General features: G+C 40.2%; 1 long non-coding RNA gene across 1 annotated transcript; it reads right to left on the bottom strand.

Moving 5' to 3' along the window:
• Positions 1-1773: 1773 nt before the first annotated feature.
• On the bottom strand, positions 1774-15934 carry LOC134473746 (uncharacterized). Its single transcript, XR_010044161.1, has 3 exons — positions 14491-15934; positions 13937-14037; positions 1774-2380 (listed from the first exon to the last, which is right to left on the bottom strand). It is a non-coding gene; the product is annotated as an uncharacterized LOC134473746 (long non-coding RNA).
• Positions 15935-24922: the final 8988 nt, after the last annotated feature.

Genomic DNA, 24922 nt, shown 5'->3' on the forward strand with positions numbered 1-24922 from the left:
CAAATGTGGCAAGTGCGGCCATGGTAGCCAGAGCCCCTATTCCTGCCCATTCCTTTATGAAAGAGAAAGCTCCATGCTACAGCAGCAGCTGCGGCTGTTGCGGAGGCCGCCACGATAGCTGTCACTATCATGGCCGTGATTCCGAAATCTCTTTTATTGCGCATGAGCTGGATCACAGGAAACTCGTCTGGGTCCGCCATAACTGGAATCGGTACGAACTGGGGTACCTGCATAACGACAGCTGAAAGTGTACTGTTATCCCAACATTGTGACACATAACAGGTTGCGGTGGAGCAATTTAGAAAAATCATATTTGTGGTGGCTTCAAACAACAGAAAAAGGTAGGGAGCTTGCAGGCAGACTGGGGTTTTTGTGATATTGAAGACCTTTTGAGACTTGTATGTGGAGGGTGTGAAGGAATCGTTGCTCCTCACCCCTGAAACATTGCTATGAAAAACACGCACTGGGGTCTCTGTAGTCTGGCCTAATAGCGTGCGGAGCTCCAGGAAAAGAGAATGGGCTCTGGAGGATTCCTGGATAGGGCCCAAGATCTCTAACACTTGCAGGACAACATAATGTGAGTCTGAGAGTAGGTTAAAGGGTTGTAGGTATTGCTTAAAGACCTCTATAATGATCTTCAATTCTGTTAATTGAGGTTGATCAGGTGTAAATAGTTACCAATTCTGTTAATTGAGGTTGATCAGGTGCAAATAGTTACCAATTCTGTTAATTGAGGTTGATCAGGTGCAAATAGTTACCAATTCTGTTAATTGAGTTCACCTGACTTTGGGTGTCTAACTTCCTCCTTTCCAGCGTCCGCTGCGTCCGCTATTTTGTGTGCTTCTTCCTCCTCTTCACTATCTGACGAGTCCTCACTCTCTGGGTCAGGGACAGCCGCCTCACCTGCAACACTGGGCTCACAAGATTGCTCGCAGGAAGATTCTGTCTGATGGTGGCCGAGCGCCATGGCGCCTGCCCTTATATGGTCATGACATGTAGCATCTGCGAGGCAACTCCTCACTATCACCCAAAGAGGTCTAACTCCTGGTTCTAGGAGGCCATTTTCTGCTGCAAAATCTAGGTCTCTCCCTAGTTTGTCCCAATTAGGGATTGTGACAGAGCCTGTGGGACCAAACCAAGGTGCTACCTTATCAACCTGGTCTAGAAAATTTTGGATTTGCTTTCATTTTATTTTCAGTCCCTTTTCTCTCAGTAAGTCACTCAAAGCAATTAACAGCGGCTGACTGGCAGTGTTGCCCATCTTAAGGTTAGTTTCCTTTCCCGTCTTAACCGTCTTAAAGCAAATGTTCCTTTCCGGGGACAGCTTAATCCCCGTGCCCCTTCAAGGCGCCCCGAAACCTGGCCTCTTTACGGCCCCAGAACTCTTTTTACGAGTTCCTCAATCCCTTCCTGGAACTCTCTTTACGAGTTCCTCAGCCTGCCTTTTCACGGCTCCTGGAACTCTCTTTACGAGCTCCTCAATCCCGCCTTTTTACAGCTCCCAGAACTCTCTTTACGAGCTCCTCAATCCCGCCTTTTTACGGCTCCCGGAACTCTCTTTATGAGCTCCTCAATCCCTTGCGACGCGTCCGCCCAAGGTTGCCCGATAGCCCCCGCTATCTGGCGCTGTAGCCCCCGCTACCTGCTGTGTAGCCCCCGCTACCAGCATTTGACCGTTTTACCTGTTAACATCTCTGTTCCATCGGAGAGAGAGGTTCCCCGTATGGGCCACCAGTTGACTGGCGCAGTCCCCCAATGAGACAGTGGACACTCTTGTTGGTAACAGGAACTGCCGCTTTATTACCGCACTCTCTGGCTTATATATTCGGCCGTGACCAATCACATATCACCACGGAGTCAGCACAGGGCGAGCACGGAGTGTGCATGGGGAGGCTAATTAAGAGAGGGACATAGGGCATTGCGGAAGCTGACGTGGTTCTTAGTCCCGGGCAGGGTATAGTATGTTGAGCACCTGTGCCCAACAGTTTACAACAGTGGTTATTTCCACGGCCTATTTTGCTTACACATCTCACTGTCAGCAGGCCTTAGGCAAATTGTCTGCTTCAAAATGTCATGCAGTGCTCACAGAATGTCACAGATTGTTCACAGAGGTTGAGCACATTGGTTCACACAGTGCTGCTTCTGAAATTCTAGACTTGTGTTTCACAAGCACTTGCCTTCAAGCTCAATTTCTTGTGGTTAATTTTAGCTCGTCTCATTACAAAACAAACCCAACAGGACAGTGGCAAGAATTCTACATTTTCTTGTTGATTTCATTCAATCAGTGCAAGTTCAATATCTTCACTTTTGGCCTTTCCATGTCATGCAGTGTTTATTAGTGTTTCCTGAATTCTTCATCCACAGCATCTCTGTTCAGTTTCTGAAAAAGTAGGAAAAGGGAAGGTGAAGGGCTGTAGCCCAATGTGCTCACTGAGCCCCAATCTGGGCTGTGCTGGGCACGCCTTGGAGTAGGATGTTCCAAAGTCGCGCTGAAGCCACAGCTGCAAGATAATGGGAGTTGATGAGTCCTGGGCCCTTGACCAGAAGACTTGGTGCAGTCTAAAGTGGAGCCAAGGAGGAGAGCTTTATTGGCTCTCAGTGAGTACTAGAAATTGGGTCCTGGGGCCCTATTGCCAGAGGAGGCCACAGAGAGGACCATAAACCTGCACACCAAAGCCAAGCACCTAAGCCGGGTGCTGTACCATGCAGTTTTCAAAAGAGGCATGATGCTGATCTAGACATGGGAAAACCACATCAAGCTTGAATCTACCTCTGTGAGGAAGGAAGGAAAAACATGAGTGGAGGGCTGGAGCCCTGTACACTCACTGAAACAGGTCCCCGCTGGACTAGGAGTGCCCTAGAGTCAGGTGATTCAAGGTCGAGCTGAAACCATGGCAGCTGATAATGGGAATTGTTGAGTCCAAAGCCTTTGGTAGGAGGATGCAGCGAGGCATGGAGTGGAGTCAAGAGGAGAAGCTTCGTTGATTACCAGTGAGTGCTGGGGATTGGGTCCTGCAGCTGCTGTCGCTGGCTGGAGGACATCTTGGAATTGGGCAGAGCACTGGGCCACAGTGGCATCACTGGGCCACCCCTGGCACAGAAAGGATAGGTGGGCTCTGCTGGGGATGAGCTATGCCTCTGTTTGGAACCCAATAGCCAAGGACAAAAAGGTCATGACTTGGTTATGTCCACACGGTACAACATAAATCCCTGAAGGAAATTGCAGGTCAACTGGCTGAGAGGCTAGAGGCTAGCCTGAACTATCCCTGTGTCCTTGCCTGTACCTCAGATAATAGCAAATTGGGGAGGGCAGCAAAATCCCAGTCACCAAGCTTCAGAAAGACCCTAAGCAGTATGGAGAGGGCCAGAGACCCCCATGACACACCTGTTTGAAAGAAACCAGAAACATAACAGGAGATAGAAATTTTTTAAAAACTCTAAAGATTGTTCCAATAGGGCAAGGCAGTGATGCGCAAATCATACGATAAGCACATAGCATAGAAAGGCTCAGATGAGCATCATTATGAAAACTAAACTGTGCTAGGTTTTCAGAAGATGGCTTAAGCACTGCAAACAATAACCTGCAGTTGTTCCTTATCTCTAGGGTTATTATACTAAGATGCTAAAAATTAAAATAATTGATTAAAAAATAATTAACAAAAATAGTTACTTAAAAAGATAGTTATCAGTAATATTGTCATTCTGTACTGAGCTCATTACCCTAGTAACCAAGCACCAATCACATAGTTATAAATTAACTGACCACGTTGTTCTGCTGTTCTGTAATGCGTCATCACACCCCAGTGACCTGTGCAATGTCAACTTTTGTTCCCCTTGTAAGAGACAAATGATGCTGTGTCAACCATTGTTCCCTTTACGAAAGACAAATGTTCTTGAAATTGGCAGACCAAGGGCTAGGAGTTGGCTAACCACCCACTGTGAAATGCCTCTGACCTCAAGCAAAGGGGAACAAAGGCCCACCTTATTTCTGTTTCTCATCACTATGTACTTAATGATCAATGAGCTAATCATAAATGAACTATAAAAATCAGTCAAAACTCTAACTCAGTTGCACAGCTTTGCAAATTCCATCTGCACTGTGTCGCTGGGCCAGCTAAAATAAAAGCACTTCTTTTAAAAAGACGTCTTGCCCCATTTGTCATCTTGGGGTCTTGCCCCGTTTTTCACCACGGGGTCTTGTTTTTTAAATAGAGTACAACATTTAGGGGCTCTCCGGGATTACATGGGGACCCCTCCCCACATTTTTTCACCGATTGATCGGCTTGAAACATCTGTAAGTATCTGGATCTTTTGTTCTTTGTAATTTGAGTGCGCACCTTTGAAGTTGCAGAGGAGCTTGGCTGGCTCCTTCTGCACCGGAGCAGGACGCCCTCCGGGACAGGGCTTCTAGCCCATTTGTGATTTGGGATTTTTTATCCATTTGGTTTTGTGCTTGGTATATTTTTACGGTGGAGCCATTTGTTCATTTGAATCTGTTACCTCAGTACTAACATTTAGATTTCCTCTTCTCTTAAACTACTGTTGCAGGTTCCATGCGGCTTATTGGACTTAAGGGTCATAATGAAAATTTATTTCCCTTTAGGTCACTGAACCATGGACAGAAAATCCTTTGTTTGTGTCTTTAATGTTGGTCTTGTCTTTTGTGGCACCTTGTTTAATATTTTAGTCCTCGACTGATTATGTACAACCTTGGCATGCCTTTAAAAGTGTTTTTTGGTTAAAATGTAAATATATAACTATTGTGTGTGAGTGTGGGGTGTGTGTGTGTGTGTGTGTGTGTGTGTGTGTTTATGGTTTTTAAAATCATATTGGCCTTACCAAATAAAGCCAGGTCATACTGTTATTGAGCCAGTTTAAAAAGTTACACTTTTTAAAGTGTAACATTTTAAGGTGGTAATAAGACATAAAATGATTTAATATATTTTAGACTACTAAGAAAGTCACTTGAAGGATTTTGTTAAAAGTTTTAATGTTGTCTAAAAAGCTAGAAAAAAGGTAATTGATGGGTAATAAACAGAAACAGAAAAACAAATGTGTTCAGAATTTGACAGTATTGAATCAGTAAACTTTTACTACAAAATGTTTCCATTAAAATGAGATTATATTCTAAAAAGGGGAGGACAAACTGGAGCCCTTTGTCATCCCAAGTTTATATAATGGTAAAAAGTCAGTGTTGACCATATATAAAATATATTTGCCTATAAAAATAAAAACTAAAAAAGACTGTAATTCTCAGTCCCATCTGGACAAAAAGCCATCAGCATTCAGAATTGCTGGACTGCTCTTCCTCACCCCTCTTTTTCTAAGGATCCTCAGGGCCTTATTTCTCTTTTAGAATTTGTCTTCTCCATTCATCACCCACTTGTGATGACTGCCAGCAGATCTTGCAGATTTTGTTTACAGTAAAAGAAAAAAAAACATTCATGTTGTGGGATAAAAAACAGTGTGCATTCCAAATAAAAACCTATCCTCTGATCCCGAATGCCAGAACCGTGTTTTCCCTTTGTCCCACCCCTATTGGACAACCAGAGGTAACAAGGCTCTCATTCAGTATCGCCAATTGTTCTCAGAAGCCTTTAAGGGCTGCCAGAAAACCCACCAATTTGTCCAAGGTAGCAGAGGTGAGACAATTGGATGATGAGTCTCCCTCGGGGTTTCTGGAGAGATTGCTAGAGGTCTATTACATTTGTACACCTGTAGATCTGGTAGCACCTAAAAAAGGCAAGGGCCATTAATAATACCTTTGTAACTGTCGGCACCTGATATTAAGCGAAAGTTGCAAAGACTTGAGAGATTTAAAAAAATGCCCCTCAGTTAGTTATTAGAGTTTGCTTAGAACTGACTCTTTCCTCCAAGCTGGTGCAAGCCATTCAACAGATTCCAGTTCCTGTGACTAAAAAGCAAAGATGAGAATTTCTAGGAGCCATAAGATATTGCCTAATTTAGATTACAGACTCAAGAGACCAGGCTTTTCAGCAATTGAAATCAGCCTTAACAGAAGCTCCAGTTCTGGCTCTGTCAAAGTTACAAAAACCTCTTTCCCTCTATGTTGATAAAAAACAAGGGAGAACAAAAGAGTACTGACCCAGAGTTTAGGACCATGGCAAAGGCCTATTGCCTATCTTTCCAAGAGACTTGATAATGTGGCAGCCCAATGGCAGCCTTGCCTGCAGATGATTGCCTCCTGGTGAAAATGGCCCAAAAGGTGACATTTGGACAAAAACTTTTAATTATCTCCTCTCGTTAACTGGAGACTCTCATCAAAGCTTCACTGGATGGATGGCTGCCTATCAGGCATTACTTCTGGATCTGACTATCATCAGTTTCAAGGGGACAGTGTTTTTAAACCCAGATACTCAGCTGCCTGATGATGACCTCTCCTTGCCCCTCTGATCATTTCATGGGGCTTTGACCAGACTTGACAGACGAGCCACTTTCCAGAGTTCCATCATATTTCTCTGATGGAAGCAGTCAAATCTATCAAGGTAAGCAGGCCATAGGAGCCGCTGTCACAGATTCTCAGATTCTATGGGAACAAACCTTGGAGCCAAAAACATCAGCCCAATGGGCTGAACTCATTGCCCTCACTGAGGCCCTCAATTTGTCAGACTGATAGCAGATATGCATTTGCTACTGCCCATGTTCATGGGGCCATTTATCAGGAATGAGGTTCATTGACTTAAGGGGGCCAAAAGATAAAAATGCTCCCCAAGTTTTAGATTTGTTAGCTGCCATTTGGATGCCAAGGAATATGGATATTAAATAATCTAACAGATGCAGTTATCCAGAAAGCAGCCACAAAATCAGTGGGGATTGAGACAATCCCGGCATTGCTACTGATTCCACCCACTCTGTCAGAGCCCTTTTGCACTCAAAAAGACTTACATTTGGCAGCTCAACTCCAAGCAAAGTCTGATATCCCTGGGGGCTGGTACCAACTGCCTGATAATCGAGTCCTCCTCTGCAAGGCCTTGAGATAAAAAGTCATCCAACAAGCTCATCAGTCCACTCACATGGGAGAATCAAAACTCGCTGCTCTTTTTGAGATCCAGTAAAAACAAAAAAAATCCTGTATTATTACCTGTATTACTAAAAATTGAGATAACAAGGTCAATAGGTTTAAGAGTGTCCAGCCTGATAGTCAAAAGACCAAAATTATAGACACTTACGTGCACTCATTGACCAAGATTTAACAGCCCTTAGTGACTCTGTCTCCAAATTAGACGATTCTTTAAGTTCACCTACTGAGCTGGTTTTACAAAACTGGTGGGGTCTAGATCTCCTGTTCCTAAAGGAAGGAGGCCTCTGTCTGGCATTTAAAAAATTGTTGTTTGTATGCCAATCATTATGGGGTTATCACACAAAGTATGGCCAGCCTTAAAAGACAGCTACAAAAATGAGAACAAGCCAGACAAGCTAAACAGAATTGGTTTAAATGATGGTTTTCTCTATCTCCCTGCTTGACAACGTTAATCATAGCAGCCTCCAGACCTCTTAATCTTACTTACTTGTTTAACAATTGGACCTTACATTATAAACAGATTAGTAAATTATGTCAAAGACCAGGTTCAAACAATGAAACTCATAGTTTTAAGGACACAAGTTTATGAACAAATACCAGTGCTTGAAAATTCCATGAGCCAATGATTTGGATCACTGACAAAAATCAGTAGGGAATGTTATACTAAGATGCTAAAAATTAAAATAATTGATTAAAAGATAATTAACAAAATTAGTTACTTAAAAAGATAATTAGTAATATTGTCATTCTGTACTGAGCTCATTACCCTAGTAACCAAGCACCAACCACATAGTTATAAATTAACTGACCACGTCATTCTGCTGTTCTGTAATGCATCACCCCCCCCAGTGACCTGTGCAATGTCAACTTTTGTTCCCCTTGTAAGAGACAAATGATGCTGTGTCAACCATTGTTCCCTTTACGAAAGACAAATGTTCTTGAAATTGGCAGACCAAGGGCTAGGAGTTGGCTAACTACCCACTGTGAAATGCCTCTGACCTCAAGCAAAGGGGAACAAAGGCCCACCTTATTTCTGTTTCTCATCACTATGTACTTAATGATCAATGAGCTAATCATAAATGAACTATAAAAATCAGTCAAAACTCTAACTCAGGGGCTGGGGATTTAGCTCAGCGCCATAAGCACCTGCCTTGCAAGCAGGCAGTCATGAGTTTGATCCCTGGTACTGATAAAAAGGAAAAAGACCAAAAAAAAAAAAAACTCTAACTCAGTTGCACAGCTTTGCAAATTCCATCTGCACTGTGTCGCTGGGCCAGCTAAAATAAAAGCGCTTCTTTTAAAAAGACGTCTTGCCCCATTTGTCATCTTGGGGTCTTGCCCCGTTTTTCACCACGGGGTCTTGTTTTTTAAATAGAGTACAACAGGGTTATTTCAAGTACTTACTGTTTTGCATCATATGAAAGGTACTTTCAGAAAGGATTTTACCTAGGATGAAAAACTGCAGTGGTGGTAGCCTGGGAGGCTGAACCAAGGGGCTCTATCTTGAGGTCACCTTTCCCACACCTTGGCAATTTTCCTGTGGCCAGAAATCAATTCCCGTAGGCTACCTGTGCATCAGTAATGCCCCTTAGGCACCATGCCAGGCCTAAGCTATATGTATGCCCCACACCATGTGTTGGGCAGAGAGAAAGCCAGACTCCAGAGGTCATGGAGTCTCTCTCCACATTCTTTAAAAAAAGGCTACTTTTATTTCATATTTCTATCTTTTTAGCCACACTGAAAATTCTACGAGATGGTTCCCTGACTGGGAATGGCAGACAAGTGACTCCTTCAACCCTCACAGTCTGAGTCCCCTTCTGGTTCATGGACTGGACTACATACTGGATTAATTCCTCACTTCTCATCACTTGGGAGCAGCTAAACTTGTCTCCACTGGTTTGCAAACAATACTGGTCTAACTCATTTACTGCAGGTGAGCCGACCCTGTCCAAAGTTTACTCTGTGGTGGGACTGGGCCCCATGTAAGATTTTCTTTCCATTCCCTGGACTGGGGTAATGCCCTCATGTCCCTTGAGGCAGACCCTATGCAGAGCCATTACTAATGCACAGAAAATCCACTGGTGCCTTTTTTGATGATGACCAAGAACATGAGTTTTGGAACTGATTACCTTCAGTCTAAGAGGTCAGGTGATGGCCTGACCTGGCTTAGATTATGGTCCATAGGCTCATGTGCCTGTTATTTGATCACTTCCTGCACCCCAAAAAACATACCCATGAGGTGCCTGGTTCAAAAGACTACCTAAAACCAAAAAGCTGATCTTTTATTTGTAGCTTATCACATTGAAAACAAGTTTGCAAAAACTCTCCAACTTTGTTTTAAGAATGTGTCTCTCTTTCCCTCTGTTCCTCTGGATCCTTGCCATCCTGACACTTAGAAGTTTCTTTCTTTCTTTACAGCTTCTTCCCTATATCTCACACACCAAATCCCGCAGCTTTCTCAGCGCCATCCTTTTCTCCCTGTTTACTGATTTCTCAAGCCCTTCTGTGCTGGGTGCCAGTCCACCTTTCCAGATGCAAGCTGTGATGGGGGAGGTGCACACAGACAGTGTTGGGGGAGCTATGCATGGATAGCGTTGGGCTGCATGCTGGCGGTGCCTGCAGTGCAGGTGGCACAGGCTGGGTGTGCCCAGTGCACAACAATGGGGCTGTGTGGGCTGCTCTAGGCTCTCACACTGCTGCCCAGCTCCAGGCACTGCCTTTGTGCTCCGCCCCCTTGTGTGCTCCATCTTTCTGCTTGCTCCACCCTCCTGTGTGCTCCTCCCACCCTGTGTGCTCCACAATGCTGCCAAGCAGTATCAGCCTCAGCCCCCTGAGCACATGTGCAGCACAGCTCTGAAGGTCAGCTCAGAGGAAGAAACAGAGCACGGTGGGACAAAAAGAGGCCAATTCTTATTTCAAAAGATCTCTATTAAATTGGCCAAATATATTTGAGTGTACTCTGATTTTATAAGATATATCTGTTGTTTGTTCAGTCCATTTATACTGTACAGTTATCTGTCCATGTTTATCCATTTGCCTGCTCTGTGAATAGCTGTTCCTTCTTGTTTGAGCTCAACATTTTTTTTCTTTTTTTTTGTATTCTCAAACCATTTAATCAAGTTTTGTTTGGATTATAGATAAAAAAACATGCTTCCACCTAGTTGGCCAGCTGGTTAAAATGGTACTAAAACTGGTTAAATAAAACCTGTTGGGCTGAGGAGACATTAGACAAGACTTAAATTGATGAATGGGGAAGTGTTCACCTGATAATTTTACCAGCCTTGTTTATCGACTGAAGCCTACAGTAATCTCCATAAGCCTTATGGGAGACACCTCAATTAAAGTTCATATGACTAAGACTATTCATTGTTGCTGATCTGATGGTATTTACATGCATTCAAATATACAATTGGAATTGTTTCTGCTGCCTTTTTCTTGTGTTCCAGTCAAGAGATAAAAATCAGACCAACATTAGGAAACCAGTCAAATAATAATTTTTAAACAAGAATTTATTGTAATGTATGATGACAAATGTTTTCTTTCAGATCCAGACATACGCTTAGAGATGCTTCACAAATTTCTTCAGTGTTCAAATGTTAAAACGCTCATGGTTGATAGCCATTTAATGTTCTATGTTGAGCTTACTGCCTATTCTGTACTGTACTGTTATCAATCAGTACATCTTCAGGTTCTAGACGTTCAACAACTAAAATTAAGAGATAATTATAAATTCCTTTTGGATTCCTTTTACTGGGATCCACCAGATCTTTTCCAGAAAGTTTAAATGATGCATGTGAAACAACAAGACCAACACTGAGGCAAGGGCCAGGTTGAGCCTTTCCCAGCCTGTCTGCCTGCCCTGGCTCAGCCCTCCAACGAGCCATAATTAACTATACTCAACTGGAATTAAATGACACTCTATTGAACTCTCTCCTAAATAAAACATTAATATTAATTTTAAAAACCATCCTCCAAAAATCAGATGGCTAAACTTCACCCTCAAACCACATAGGGAAATTTTCTTAATAAGGATTTTCATGTTTTCAATGACAGAGATAAAAATAACAATCTGATCTTATAGCAGTGACACTTGGAGCTGTGAGACAGGTACACTGACACAAAGTGGAGCTGCCTGAGCCCCTCCTGGGCCATGCTTCAAATGCAGCAGAAGGATATTGAGCAAGAGACTGCCCATCCTGGCACTACTTTGGGGCCTTGCCCCAGGGATACTGGAGCGACTGTCCTAGCCACCAGAGAGTGTGTAAACCATCCTCCTAACTTCTAGCCCTCACAGGAAATGCCAACCCTGCCAGATTCATCATTGACAGATCTGTTTGGACCTGCTACTGAAGACTGATGGGGCTCGGGGTCCACAGCCCCCATTAAGGTGTCCTTCTCAGAGCCCCAAGTCCCACTAGAGTTCTCAGGTAAGACATGCTCTATGCTTGTGGACACAGAGTCCATGTACAGGGTTCTTCCTGAGTTTTCAGGCCAGTATATTAAGTCCTCAGTCTCTATAGGGGGTATTGATGTCCAACCTATGCAGCCTTACAGATAGGGCCTATTTCATGCAGGTTACAAACCTGCTTCTTCTCTGGTAGATCCCATAGTTTGAGATACCTCCAATCCCAACTGCACTGCCCATGACATTCCTATTTTAATTCATTTCATGGGTCCTCCAATTCTTCCTTGTGTTCCCCAATATCCCTTAGCTTCCAAACATTTACAGGGACTTAAACCTATAATTAAGCACATTTTAGACAATGGTTTTCTTAAACTTACCCACTCCTAGAGTACTCCTATTCTCCTGGTACTCAAGCCTGATGGGTCCTATCTCCTGGTACAGGACATTATGATACTCAGTAGTGCTGTTACCCCAATCCACCCAGTGGTGCCAAACCCTTATAACATGCTCTCTCATATCCCTCCCTCCACCACTCACTTTATAGTCCTAGATCTTAAAAATGCCTTGTTATTCCTTTGTGTTTATGCAGACTGTCCCAGACTCTGAGGTCTCAAGAGCTTACACCTGTTATCACTAGTAAATGCTCTCCTCGGGGATACTTAGCACCCACTTCCTTTCCTATTCACCAATTTCTCAGACACAACCCTCCTGAAGATTGACAAATAAATTTTATATTCTCACCTTTGTTTGTATTTTTTCAGGATAAATAAAAGCCTTTCCCACAACCAGGGAGACTGCTGATACACTTACTAAAGTCCTGTTACTTAAAACCATCACAAGTACTACACCCAAGTTGAAGTGGTCCATACCTGGTCTTTTTGGCAACCTTAACAGTGGTCAAAATTGTCAGACTGCCATCCTGGTTTCACATCACTCAGGCTAAGTGGTGCCCTCCCAGCCCTAGATCTAACCATACTTTTGTTCACTCATCCCCACCTCACCAAGTCCTCACATCCACAACTCTCAGGCTGTCATGTTTGTTATCCAATTTGGTTCCTAATTTTTTACATTCTATTAATTATCCTTTTTACAGCAGGACTCTCAACAGTCTTTCCTAAAGACTCCCACATCATACATACCAGAGATAAGTCCCACCTACCTACTTACCTACCCTCTCAAATTTTACCCTTTCAGATGGGGGGATAATCACCTCTCATAACTTCCCTGCTCCTAACCTCACACTTATTTTTCATAATTCTACCTCACCGTGCCAATGATTCTATCTCAACATGGTTCTGAAAAATGCCATATCTAAATCAAAGGTACTTTTAATTCTACCTCATCTGGGTCCTTCAATATGATAGTGACCCACCTACTCACAACACCTTGTCTCTTTGTTTTTCCAGTCTAACTTGTGAGCATTTACCAGTGATAAAGTTGTCCTGGTTAAAACACCTGTTAACCATCTTCTACATAGGCATCAACCGTCATCCCATCAACCCTCCTAAACTCCAGTACAGCACCCTATTTCAGCAGGAATCAGTAAAAGAAAGAAAAATGTTGCCCTTTTTCCTAATAATAAAAAGATGGGAATGAAAGGATTTTTGACCTGCAATGGAAGCTGGAAGCTGCAGCAGTGAGAGTCTGGGAAGCGGAACCAAGGGGCTCTATCTTGAGGTCATCTTTCCCATAACAGTCAATTTTCCTGTGATGTGAAATGAATTCAAATGGGCTACCTGTGCATCAGTAATGCCCCTTAGGCACCATCCCAAACCTAAGCTATGTGTATGCTCCCACACCACATGTCGGGCAGAGAGAAAGCCAGAATCCAAAGGTCAGGGTGTCTCTCTCCACATTCTTAAAGGCCAATTTTATTTCACATTTCTTATCTATTTAGCCTTGCCAAAAATTCTATCACTTTCCACAGGAGAAAGAGAGCATCCTAACCCCAACTGCATCAGAGCACCTCCAGCACAGAGGCACAGGCTTCCTGAATGTTACAGTTAAGGGAAAAGAGAAGATAACCAAAGATGCCTCTTGCTATGACCTCACATGGTACACAGGCAGCAACGTGGGAGGTTATTCCAGGGGGAAGGTTGCAGCTCCACATTTAATTTCTAGAGAAAGCTTCCTTTTCCTGGCATAACTCAACTGGAAAGAGGGAAGAACTAAACAGGAAATTAGCACCATTACACTTCTGTCCTTTAAAACCCCAAAGGAAATCTCAGACCAGGTTAGAGTGGTTTATTTGGAGCAGAGTTGGGGTCATATGGGCTATGCATTCATTCCCTATGGAATTCTTAGGAGGTGGACAAGAATCAGGGATCCTTTGTGGAAATAATTTGAGACTCACATGATAGTAATAAGTGGTCACAAGAAAAAAAACACAGTAGGATTTTGTAAGGGACTTGGCTCTGACAAAGTAAAATATGACCTCCCATCTTCCCCCATCCACCCTTAGTAGCTCAGCACCTGAGGTGTGCACTTACATTGTGTGTCCCTGACCAAAGCCACAGGAGGTCTCAGCATCATCAGTGTCACTGTCAGAGCTGCTACACTTGAGTCTCTGGGAAGCCACAGACACAGCGTTCTGGAAGACAGGAGAGAATTGGGTCAGAGAGGAGCAGACTAATCTCACTCAGTGAGCTCTATTCTCATGGCCACCAGTCCAAAAACACTGAGAAGCAAGATGCTTTTCATGTGATGCTGGGTTGGGTAATTTCAGTGTCAAAGAACCAATCAGCATCAGAGTTGGATGACATCATTAATTGGTGGTCAGAGATTTTGTATGAAGATACTTTTCTGAAACTTCAGTGTCTTTCATTGCCTAGGGGTCAGGATATTCTCAGGAGTTTTTAGAAGGGAAGCACTAATCTGACACTAAAATCACAAAGCAGGTCACCAACCCATACATCAAAGGAAAAACTTACAACAATATAACAGGAATATTTTTGTAAATGTTGCTGAAAGAAAGCCATATTGTTTTTCAAATTGATTTTGCTGTATTAGGATTTACATATGTTTGTCTCCTGCTTCCAGTTACCTGGATTTTTAGTTGCTCTCTGAGTCTCTTCAGTGTGACTCCTCTTCTATTCAGCCATTTTGGGTCCTCCTTATTTGGTCATTTAGAGTATAAAATGTGGTTAGTTGTGACAACATGGATGACTTGGATTCATGATGTTAGATGGAATAAGTCAGGCACCGAGTTACAAATACCACATGATCTCCCTCATTTATGGGAGATAAATCTAAAAAAGTTAACATTATAGAGACTGAGAACAAAATAGTGATAATGAGGGACAGAGAAGAATAGTGGAATAGGGAGAAGAGAGCTTTCTCAACAGGTACAAAGTTATAGTGAGATAAAAGGAATAAATTTTGATGTTTTATGCCATTCAGTATAATTACTATTGCAGTGTATATTTCAAAATAGAAGAGTTTGACTATGCTCATCATACAGAAGGTAGAATTTTATAGATGAAGAAGGAGAACCATCAGAGGAGGGAGGGAAAAAAGAGGTGGGCAGTCAGTGAACACCATCAAAATGTATTACCTGTATATACCAACATAGCAATATGAAAGTCTTTATTCTATAATGTGAATATGCAGTCATGAAAACATTATAAAATTTTAAGATAATGGCTATCTATTTACTCTTTGGTTTTTACTCAATATATACATGAACTAAAGCATCATATTGTGCTTCATAAATATGTACAAATAATACAGGTGAATGAAAAATTAAATTTAAAGTAACTAATAAAATCAACTTCTAAATGTTTACACTTGGGTCCAGGCTCAGGAAGCAAAGGCCTCAATGAATAGCTCTGTGCTTCTTATCTTTTATCTGCCAGTTCATTCTGAGTCTTACAAGGAGGGGTAAAGGGGGGCCTGTGCAGATTCAAGAACTGTGTTATCATACTAATCAAAGAATGAAAGACAAAAACTGTTCTGAACTCTGTTCTAGTTAAAATTTTGACACACAACTAAGTGCTTTGTCCTTGGTCCATATCTTATCTCTATGGCTCTAATGATTCGGTGCCTCACCATAAAGTTTAGTGTATGGCACTAAAAATTATGACATAGTTAAGTACAGTTGGTCCTGGAATAAATTTCTGGCACTGCCCTTTGATCTATCTCTAAGATGTGATTTCATTTTCTTTTTAAAATATTTGCAAAAATAATTGCCAACTGTGGTTTTAAAAATTAGACTCGGAATGAAAGTTTGCTTGTTACAAAATTGTTTATTACCCTGTGATTATCCTAAATAATATTTATATGAACTTATAAATGTTGAGAAATGAAAGGCACTTGTAGCTATCAAATGAATCGTGAAACTTTTTCTGTTATTTTTATATAAAGCTGAAGAATGATGAACTCTACTTCTTATCCTAGATTGAAAGTTGATGAAGTAGGGGGATATATATTGGAAATAGCCTTTTTTCAGGTTTCATAATTTTATCTTCTTTCCTTTGTTATTTTCAGGTTGGAATAGAATATTGTATAAAACTATGTATACTGAAGTACTCAGTTTTTCATGTCAACTCAAAATCTTTATTAAAACTTTGTCTTGATTTCAGATTTATTGATGATCATAAAATTTTATCTATGTTAACATTGTGTGGTTTCTTAAGGTGCTGGTTCAGTTTTAGCTATTTTCAGATATGAAACATCTGACCTCATGCCCAGTGGAAATAGTCTTTTCCTAACTGTAAGTTCATGGAGAAATTGTTGTCCAATTATACAAATTTTCTTAATTCTGGTATTATCCTGGTAATACCTTAGATGTACAAAGATCTTGGTATACACAATGCAGGAGGAAATTGGGGTGACCATGCGTGCGGGATATGGAACAGCAAACCAACTTCAGAGTCACTGAGAGAATGACAGATATGGTATTTTCAACAAGCAATTGTATAGGGTTCCTGAGAAATACAGAAGGAAAGAAAAATCCTATATTAATTCAGTCATTTCCCCACATATTCAGTACTCACAACAGTAATAAACAACATTGATATACATGTGTTTGCTTCCCTTACTTTAGAAACTTGTGTAAATTCATATTATCAACTTACCATGAGAAAATTTTTTTGAAAGGCCAACTTTCCTTATTTGATTGTACTTAAAAATTTAATTAAATTTTTGGAGCAGTTTAGGTATATATGATGACCACATTCATCATAGGGAATTTGTAACTGTATGTGATACACCTCGATTTGTCCTTTTCTTTCTCCCATTTCCCTCCCCTCCCTTCATTTCTGCTTCTCCTCCTCATTCACAAAGATTTGTTTCCATTTTCCTTCTTTTCTATTCCTTTCATTCTTTGCCCTCTGCTTTCTCACTAGTTTCATTTTCTTTTTTGAAAGTGTCTTCTGATTTCACCATATCCCTTATACAGCCTTGTCCTTATTTATAATTTGAGTTGCTCAAACAAGTGAGATAATGTAGTATTTTTGATTGATTATTTATATTTTAAAAAACAACACAGAAAAAAGCATAGAAATGATATAGAATTTCAAAAAATAAAAAAGTAAGGAATTAACACCAGGTAATATATTGCATATTGTCATCTCAGAATTAGTTTTTGAGGTTATGGAATCTAGATATAAAAGTGACCAATCAATGACAGCACAAACGGTTCTTTTTGGTGAACTAACAGAGGTTAGTAGTATAGTTATCTATCTAGCGAACATATACATGCATACATTTATATATGTTTACCAATATACATATAAACTTTTCCATTCTTCTTTTTTTCCTTTCACCTATCCCTGTAGTTCTGTACTTTTGAGCACTGTGTGTTCCTTTTATTACTGTAATATCTATTGTATGTTTTGGATTTATTATTCTCTCAGATTTCTATTTTTTACGTTAGGAAAACAATACCATATTTATAAACGTGAGTTTTATTTATTTCACTTATAAATATGGTCTCAAGTTGGCTCCATTTACCTATAAAAGCCTCAAGATTATCCTTTTCATAGCCAAATAATATTCCATTGTAAAAAAACAAAACATTTTTACTTAAATTTTTTTTTAAATTTTAATTTGTAAGTTTTTTATTTCTCTTCACTCTATTGGGAAGTTCTTTTTTGTTTTAAAAGAGAATAAAGCAGAATAAAATCAATCAAAACAAACAAGTTTAAAAGATGCAGAACTTCAAAACATTATGAAATCAATAATAGTTACCATAATGACTTTTAATGTCTTCAAGTTTTCTGCAGAAAATTTCAGACATAGTAAAAATCAAACAGAACAGAATATAGTAGGAACAAGAAAAACCAAACAATGAATGCAATAATGGATGTCAAAATAAGCCTATGGTAAATCCAAAATGCTACCAGGATTTATCTTGCTATCTTTCAAATAGCTGTCCCTGCCATCATATTTGACAAAATCAAACAAAACAAAAGAGAATAAAACCCAACCCAACAAAACAGTGGAAATGAAATAGGACTTCCAAAACAAGACCATAGGGAATAAAAATTGGCTGCAACCATTGGAAGGGGATCCCACCAGATATCACACTGCATACGTACCACTATCTTCTGAACCCATGATAGACTACTGCCCTCGAACTGCAATGCTAGTAAAACACCAAAGCACCACAGGTATCCAGTTGCATTTCACTTCCATAGCAATTCTTACAGCCTGTGTTTCTCCAGATAAGCTTGTCACTTATGGTGGGTATGGCTGTGAGATGGTTTGTACATCTTATTTTTCATCTCTTATGCTGAAAAGGTGTGATGTCTGTCTGTTCCAGTCAGGTGGCAGCCCATGCGTGGTGCTGGTTCCCAGACTGGGCTTGCCTGCTGATGTTATACCACATCTTTTTTATCCATTCTGCAGTTGATGAGCTTTTGGGTTTTTTCCATGGTATCAGTACTATAAATCGTGTTGCTATAAACATGTGTGAATGTATATCACTGTGCCATGATATTTTGAATTTTTCTGGAAAAAATACCCAGAATGGGAATAGCTGGAATAAATGGGACTTCCAATCCTAGCTTTTTTTGTAGGGGGCACTGGTGATCAAACTCATGGCCTTGTGCTTGCCAGGCAGGCACTTATGCCACTAATGCCCTCCAACCCTAGTTTTTTGAGCAATCTCCATACTGATTTCCACAGTGGCTGCACCAGTCACACTCCCACCAACAGTGGAGAAGTGTTCCTTTTTCCTCATAGCTCTGCAGACATTTGGTATCAGTTGATTTCTTGATGGCAGCCATTCTTTCTGAAGTGAGATAGAATCTCAGTGTTATTTTAACTTGTATTTCTCAAATGACCAGTGATGAATATTTTTCCATATATTTATTTTCCATTTCCATTTCTTCATCTGAGAAGTGTGAATCCCTCTCATATGTCCATTTTGTATGGAATCTTTGAATTTGGGGACCTGATACTTTTAGTTATTTATATGTTCTTGATAGAAGTCCTTTGTCTGAGGTGCAGCTTAGCTTTGAACTTCTAAGACTCTAAAAGGGTAAAAATTAAAACTTTTTTGTGTTTAAGGTGTCTTACCTGTGGCATTATGTTGTAGTGAAACAAAATGGAGTAAAGTGACTTGAATCGCTAGGGCAATTCACACTAGATCTTGGTGAATGATCCTTGTAATATGTTGTTGAATTTGGCTTGCTAATAGTTTCTTGGAGGCTTTTTCATGTACATCATGGATATTGGTTGACAATTTAATTTTCATGTAGAATCCATGTCTTATTTTTAAATATCAGCATATTGCTGTCTTCATCAAAGGAATTAGAAATGTTTCATATTCTTGAATCTTTTTGGAAGTGTTTGAAATGTATTGACATTTGTCTTTTAATGTTTGGGAGGGTTCAGCGCTGAAGCTGTTGGATCCTAAGCTTGATTTGATGGGAGGCTGTATCTTTCAGGAGAAAACCACCTGAAAAATAGGGTATACAAATATATACAGATTTACAAGATTGGTTAAGAGTGGCCACCCAGAGTTTGCTGAGGAAGAGTGCAGAGGGCCTGTCTATACATTGGAGACCAAAAAATTTAGTTCAAGATCGGGAGCTCATTGCAGTGTCCAATGTAAGTCTATCAGGAGCCTAACAGGTCTGCAGTGAAAGACTAAAAACTCAGTGCCAGAAGCTGAAGGATCTGTGCTGGAAGCCAGGAGATAATATGTAAGGGGAAGGAAAAATGAGCTTCTCTGAAGTAATTGAAGCAGATTCACCCTCCCTCAATTATCTTACACCATCAAAGTAAGGAATCACCCAAGGGTAATTCTTCCACACCTCAGTGTGTGGAAACAAGTGTCAATTTAGGTAAGCTTAACATAACGAAACTTCTCAAATTGACACAACCAATCAACCATGACAAAGACTTTCAAATTCTTTTTTAATTTTTTAACATTTTCATTTTAAAGAATAAAATCAAGCAAAATAAAATAGAACAAAGCCAAACAAAACAAACCCGTGTAAGTAACACAGGATTTCAAAACAATATGAAGTCAATAATGAAAAGGATATAGGACCTCAAAACAAGATAATAGGAAATTAGCAAAGACTGCCCCCTTCAGAAGGACATCCCCTATAGATACTTCATTGCATATTGTCATCCTCTGAATAGATGCTCAGACTACAGGCTTTAGACCTGAAAAGTCAGTGAAATAATAACACTGCCATCATTAAATTGTACTTTAGGGGAGGAGCTAAAGATGGCAGTTTGTAAGGCAGCAGAATCCAGAGGCTGCCTGAGACAGACAACTCAGCTGCTGCAATAAAACATCATGGAGCGGTCCAGACAGAGGGAGACAGATCCTCTCGACACAGGAAGAAACTAAAGGGAAAAGAGGTGGTCAGACATGCAGTACTGGGACTACTATTGGAGCCACTGTGACTTGCTGGGGCCACCTGAACTTCTGCTGCTGTGACTTGCTGGAGCAATGGTTGCCACTGAAGTGGGAGGTTTGCAAGTCCAATAAATAATGGAGCCAGCAAGGTACCTGCACTGACCTGTTGTGAGTGCTGGAAATAAGATCATTCCATGGGAAAGGGGCAACCAACTGGACGACACATTCAAATTGGGCAGGTTGGACAGGAACACGGAACAGCAGTGATTTCAGTCTGTTGTTTCCTGCCCACACCAGAATGGTGGTACCTGCTTGGCCTGGTCATGCCCTTGGCTAGGACCCAAGAAGTCACCCCAAGCCAATTCCGTATGTGTGGCACACACTAATGCAGTGAAGGCCCCTGAAGGGTGACTGACCTGGAGGGAAGGGGTGAACATATGCCACCCCTGTTTGCATCTCAATGACCAACAGTGAACTGGAGAATGCAGAAATCCTTAGGCAGTGTGCATCAGAAGAACCATAACCAACAAGTAAAGAAGCTGATACCTCCTCTATTCAGCTGTATGGAAGAAACCAAAAACATGACAAGAGAAAGAAATAAAAAAAAGTCCCCCACTCCTAGACCTGAGAATATTGACCCAGGAGAGGGAAATACAAAAGAGATTGAGGATAGAAATCATGCAATATCAGACATGAAATCAGTGAACGAAAAGAGATATCTTTGGAACCTCAAAAGTGAAATATTCAATCAAGTAAAGCAAGATATAAGTAGATTAATAAAAGAAATGCTAAGCACCTCTCAAGAAGACACAGATGGAAGAATGGAGGAACCCAAGAAAAGGACAGAAACATTCAATGGAGAATATAAAGAAAACCCAGAATATACAAAGCACATTCAAAGAGATTACCAGGAAATTAAAAACTCCATCAAAAGCTGGCGAAACTGCTTGAAAGAAACTAAGGATAGAATGCAGATCTGAAGACAGATCTGCAGTGTGTGATCATGAAACAAAAGATTTCTTTAAAAAATTAAAAGGAAACAGTCGCACAATACAAAGGCTAGAAGGTAACAAGAGGATCTATAACAAGAAAAAAGAATATGAGTGAAGAAGCAGGAGTAAAAACAAAGGAAATACAAAAGCTATTCACAGAAATAATTAAGGAAAACTTCCCAAGCATAGGAAAAGAAAATGATATTCAGATATATGAGGCATACAACTCCAAGCACCTACAACCAAAACAGAGCTACACCCAGACATATAACAATCAAGATCCCAGAAATTCAACATGGGAACAGAATATTCAAAGCTGTCAGAAAAAAGAAACATAACACCTATAAAGGTAAACCCATCAGAATCATGACAGACTTATTGATACAAACCATCAAATCAAGAAGAGATTGGAGTGAAGTATTCCAAGCCCTGAAAGAAAGTAACCTCCAGCCCAGATTGATGTGCCCTGCAAAACTGTCTCTAAAAATTAATGGAGAAACAAGTTGCTTCCAAGACAAAGAGGAACTGGGAGAATTCACAACCACCAATCCAATCCTGCAGAGAATACTGAAGGATATTCTAGAGAGAGAAAAAAGTACCACGATTTCAGGAGCAGTAGCTGAGGGGCCCAAATGAATGGGGAAGAAAGTGGAATGAAAGAGAAAAGCAGATAAATAATAGCAAAAATATAGCATAGCAGAAATGAGGCAGAGAAGGTTGGCTATAGTCTCTAATATAGATGGCCTTGATACACTAAAAAAAGACAGACACAGGCAGAGTAGATCAGGAGTAGGTTCCACTGAGATGCTCTTTATAGGAAATACAATTAACCTGAAAAAGGGTTTATGGACTGAAAATCAAATATGAGAAAACAATGCTCTATGTGACAGAGAACCAGAGAGTAATAGGAGCAACTCAACCAGTGCCTGCAGATGGCTTGGAAAGACAGATGTTTGTAGGTAAAGGAATACAACTTGAGACCAAGTCCAGGAGTGAGAAGGTTTGGTACCACTTAGATAAATAGCAGGTTGCCCCTCAATCTAAAAACTGAGGGAGATATTGGGACCCAAAATGCACAGTACATCCTGTGGAAGTGAAAGGAGTTGAATAGCCTAAAAAAAGAAGGCAGAGGATATTAATAGTGTATCAGGATTTAAAACCCATGTTCCTCTCACCATTCTGTTTAGATAGATTATGTTCTGTTCCAGTTTGTCTGCTTACACTAGATTTGAGGGCACAAACAGCTATCCCCAAAATATCAGGATATCGTATGGTAATCATCTTTCATTTCCTATTAACTTAATCTAAAGCCCTGTGTAACTTATCCTGTTTTACCATGACTGATCTTATTTGAATCCGGTTTGTTATACTGCTGTTTGGTATCAACAGATTTTATTCAAATCTGTTATGATTGATAGTACCAAGTCTGAGAGTTTAGGCAACTACACTGAAAATGACAAGATTCACTAGGATACACATTCTGGTTTGATTATTCCCTGCTTTTGAAGTTTTATACTATCTACAATGTTTTGTTTTTATTAATATTTTTATGTACTTCTACTTCAATTATACTATGCTTGATGATATAAACAATTCTATTGAAGATAACAAGAGACAACACAGTAACCATTGTAGAACACCTTGTACTGTGATTTTACCTGACTTTTTTTTCCATGATTTTATAGGAATATGTTTTGTTTTGTCTTGCTTTGTTTTGTTTCTCCCTCTAATGGAGAAAGAATAGAAATACATGCAGATATTCATGTATGCATAGAACCTATAAGTTGTTTATGAGAACTGATCATATAATGCATGATGAAACAAATAACTACTTTGACGAAAAAGAGACAGAGAAGTACCCAGTGCCGATCCCATAGCATCATGATGTGAAATCCAGCAATACTATTATTCTTGGTTCACAGTGATCTTAAACTGTCTTGTTTCACTTAATATTAACATACATGAAGGTATGGACAACTATTTGATGAGAATGAGAGACACAATGATAGCCATTGTTGACTTCCCTTTTGTCTGACCTTGAAGACCTAAAACACCTTCCTCATCTTGTTCAGATCACTTCTATACTATGTTGTTTCCGGTGAATTTTCTGTATGTGAAGATATGGTCAAATAGTTGTAAGAAAAGAGACAATATGATAGATATTGAAGATTTCTGATTGTCTTGCTTTGAAATTTATGCCTCTTACTTTCTTATGTTCTGTTTTTGCTCTGTTCTGTTGTATTCAATTTTACCCTCTTAAAATAAAACTAAAAAGATAAATTGTACTTTACCTCAATAGCTATCATTGCAGCCTGTTTCTCCAGAATATAACAGAGGAGAGAGATTTGGCTCCTTCTGTTTCCCAGCCCACATGCTGGAATGGTCTAGCATCTGGCTCTCCCTCCAGCTTCCAGTGCATGGCACCAGTTTGCAGGGAGGGCTTGCTTCTTGGTGACTTGTTCTCTTACCTACAGCCCACTAATTGTGCTGACTCATGGGAAAAGACTGGTTTCTGGCCTATCCCCCCGTGGCCATCACATAGTGCCAATTCGCAGGGAGAGCTTCCTTCTTTGAACTTCTAGTTATCGTTCCCTGAAGTCCCTTAAATTTTAGTTGTTTTTTTATTAATTCAGTAATTGATGGATTCCAGTGTTACATTTCAACATATGTACAGAGAATGCAATTTTCAAATAAGAATATTTGAAAATATGTTTGGAGTTTTTGCATTCTCTTCCAGATCTTCATCAAATACATGTTATGAATTATATTCATCATACCATGATAGAATACACCAGAGCTTATTCCTTTTATCTAGCTGTGTTTTCATGCCTGATCTACTCTCTTTCCTCATTAATTGGATTGAGTACACCAAACCTGAAATTTAAAGGAGAGGTTTCATTTGGCTTTCTTTGTCAGTCTATGCTTCAGTGGATTGAGGAAGAAAGTTGCTTAGATATTGACATCCAGAAAGAAGAGAAAGACTGGCGAAACTGGGGAGGAAATATACTCATCCAGGTTAAGCCCCATGTGATCTACTTCTTTATACTTGGCCATATACCTAACAGCAAAGAGGTATAGCTCCTGCACAATTCAATCACCTTCCAGAAACCCTGGCTATAAGCCCATGATGGGGAGTATTCTCATTTTAAATCAGAACACTTCAATTTTGGCCTTTAAAAACTCATGACCAAGTCTTTGAAAAGGGTGATTTGATGTAAACTGCAAAGTATAGATAATTTTAAAGTATGAGACTGAAAAAATTATTACTAGTGATAGACAGCAGATGTATAGTCAGCCCTCTTTAGTAATGTTGAGATTGACCCAGAGTGACATGAACAAACACTTTGAGGTGATTTAGGTATGCATATTGACTGGAATAGCGTTCCTTCAAGATTATTGTACCAAATATTTTGAGTAGCAGAGTTAAAAGGAATCTCATTTCTTGGGCCTATAGATATACCTTCATGAATGTGAGACTTAAAGAAAAATTAGATATGTTGATTTCAAGCACTCACCCTGGTGAATTTTGGCCTCAGATTATATGCCATAATGATTAGGATAAATATTAATGGATATGATTGAAGCAATAAAAAAAGGAAAACTACAAATAGTTCTGACAATATTAAGGGCCAGTGAGTATGTGTGGAAATTGAAACACATATTTG

This window comes from Cavia porcellus, unplaced genomic scaffold (assembly GCF_034190915.1).
Source record: "Cavia porcellus strain 051 isolate PalLab524CR breed Dunkin Hartley unplaced genomic scaffold, mCavPor4.1 scaffold_28, whole genome shotgun sequence".
NCBI lineage: Eukaryota > Metazoa > Chordata > Mammalia > Rodentia > Caviidae > Cavia > Cavia porcellus.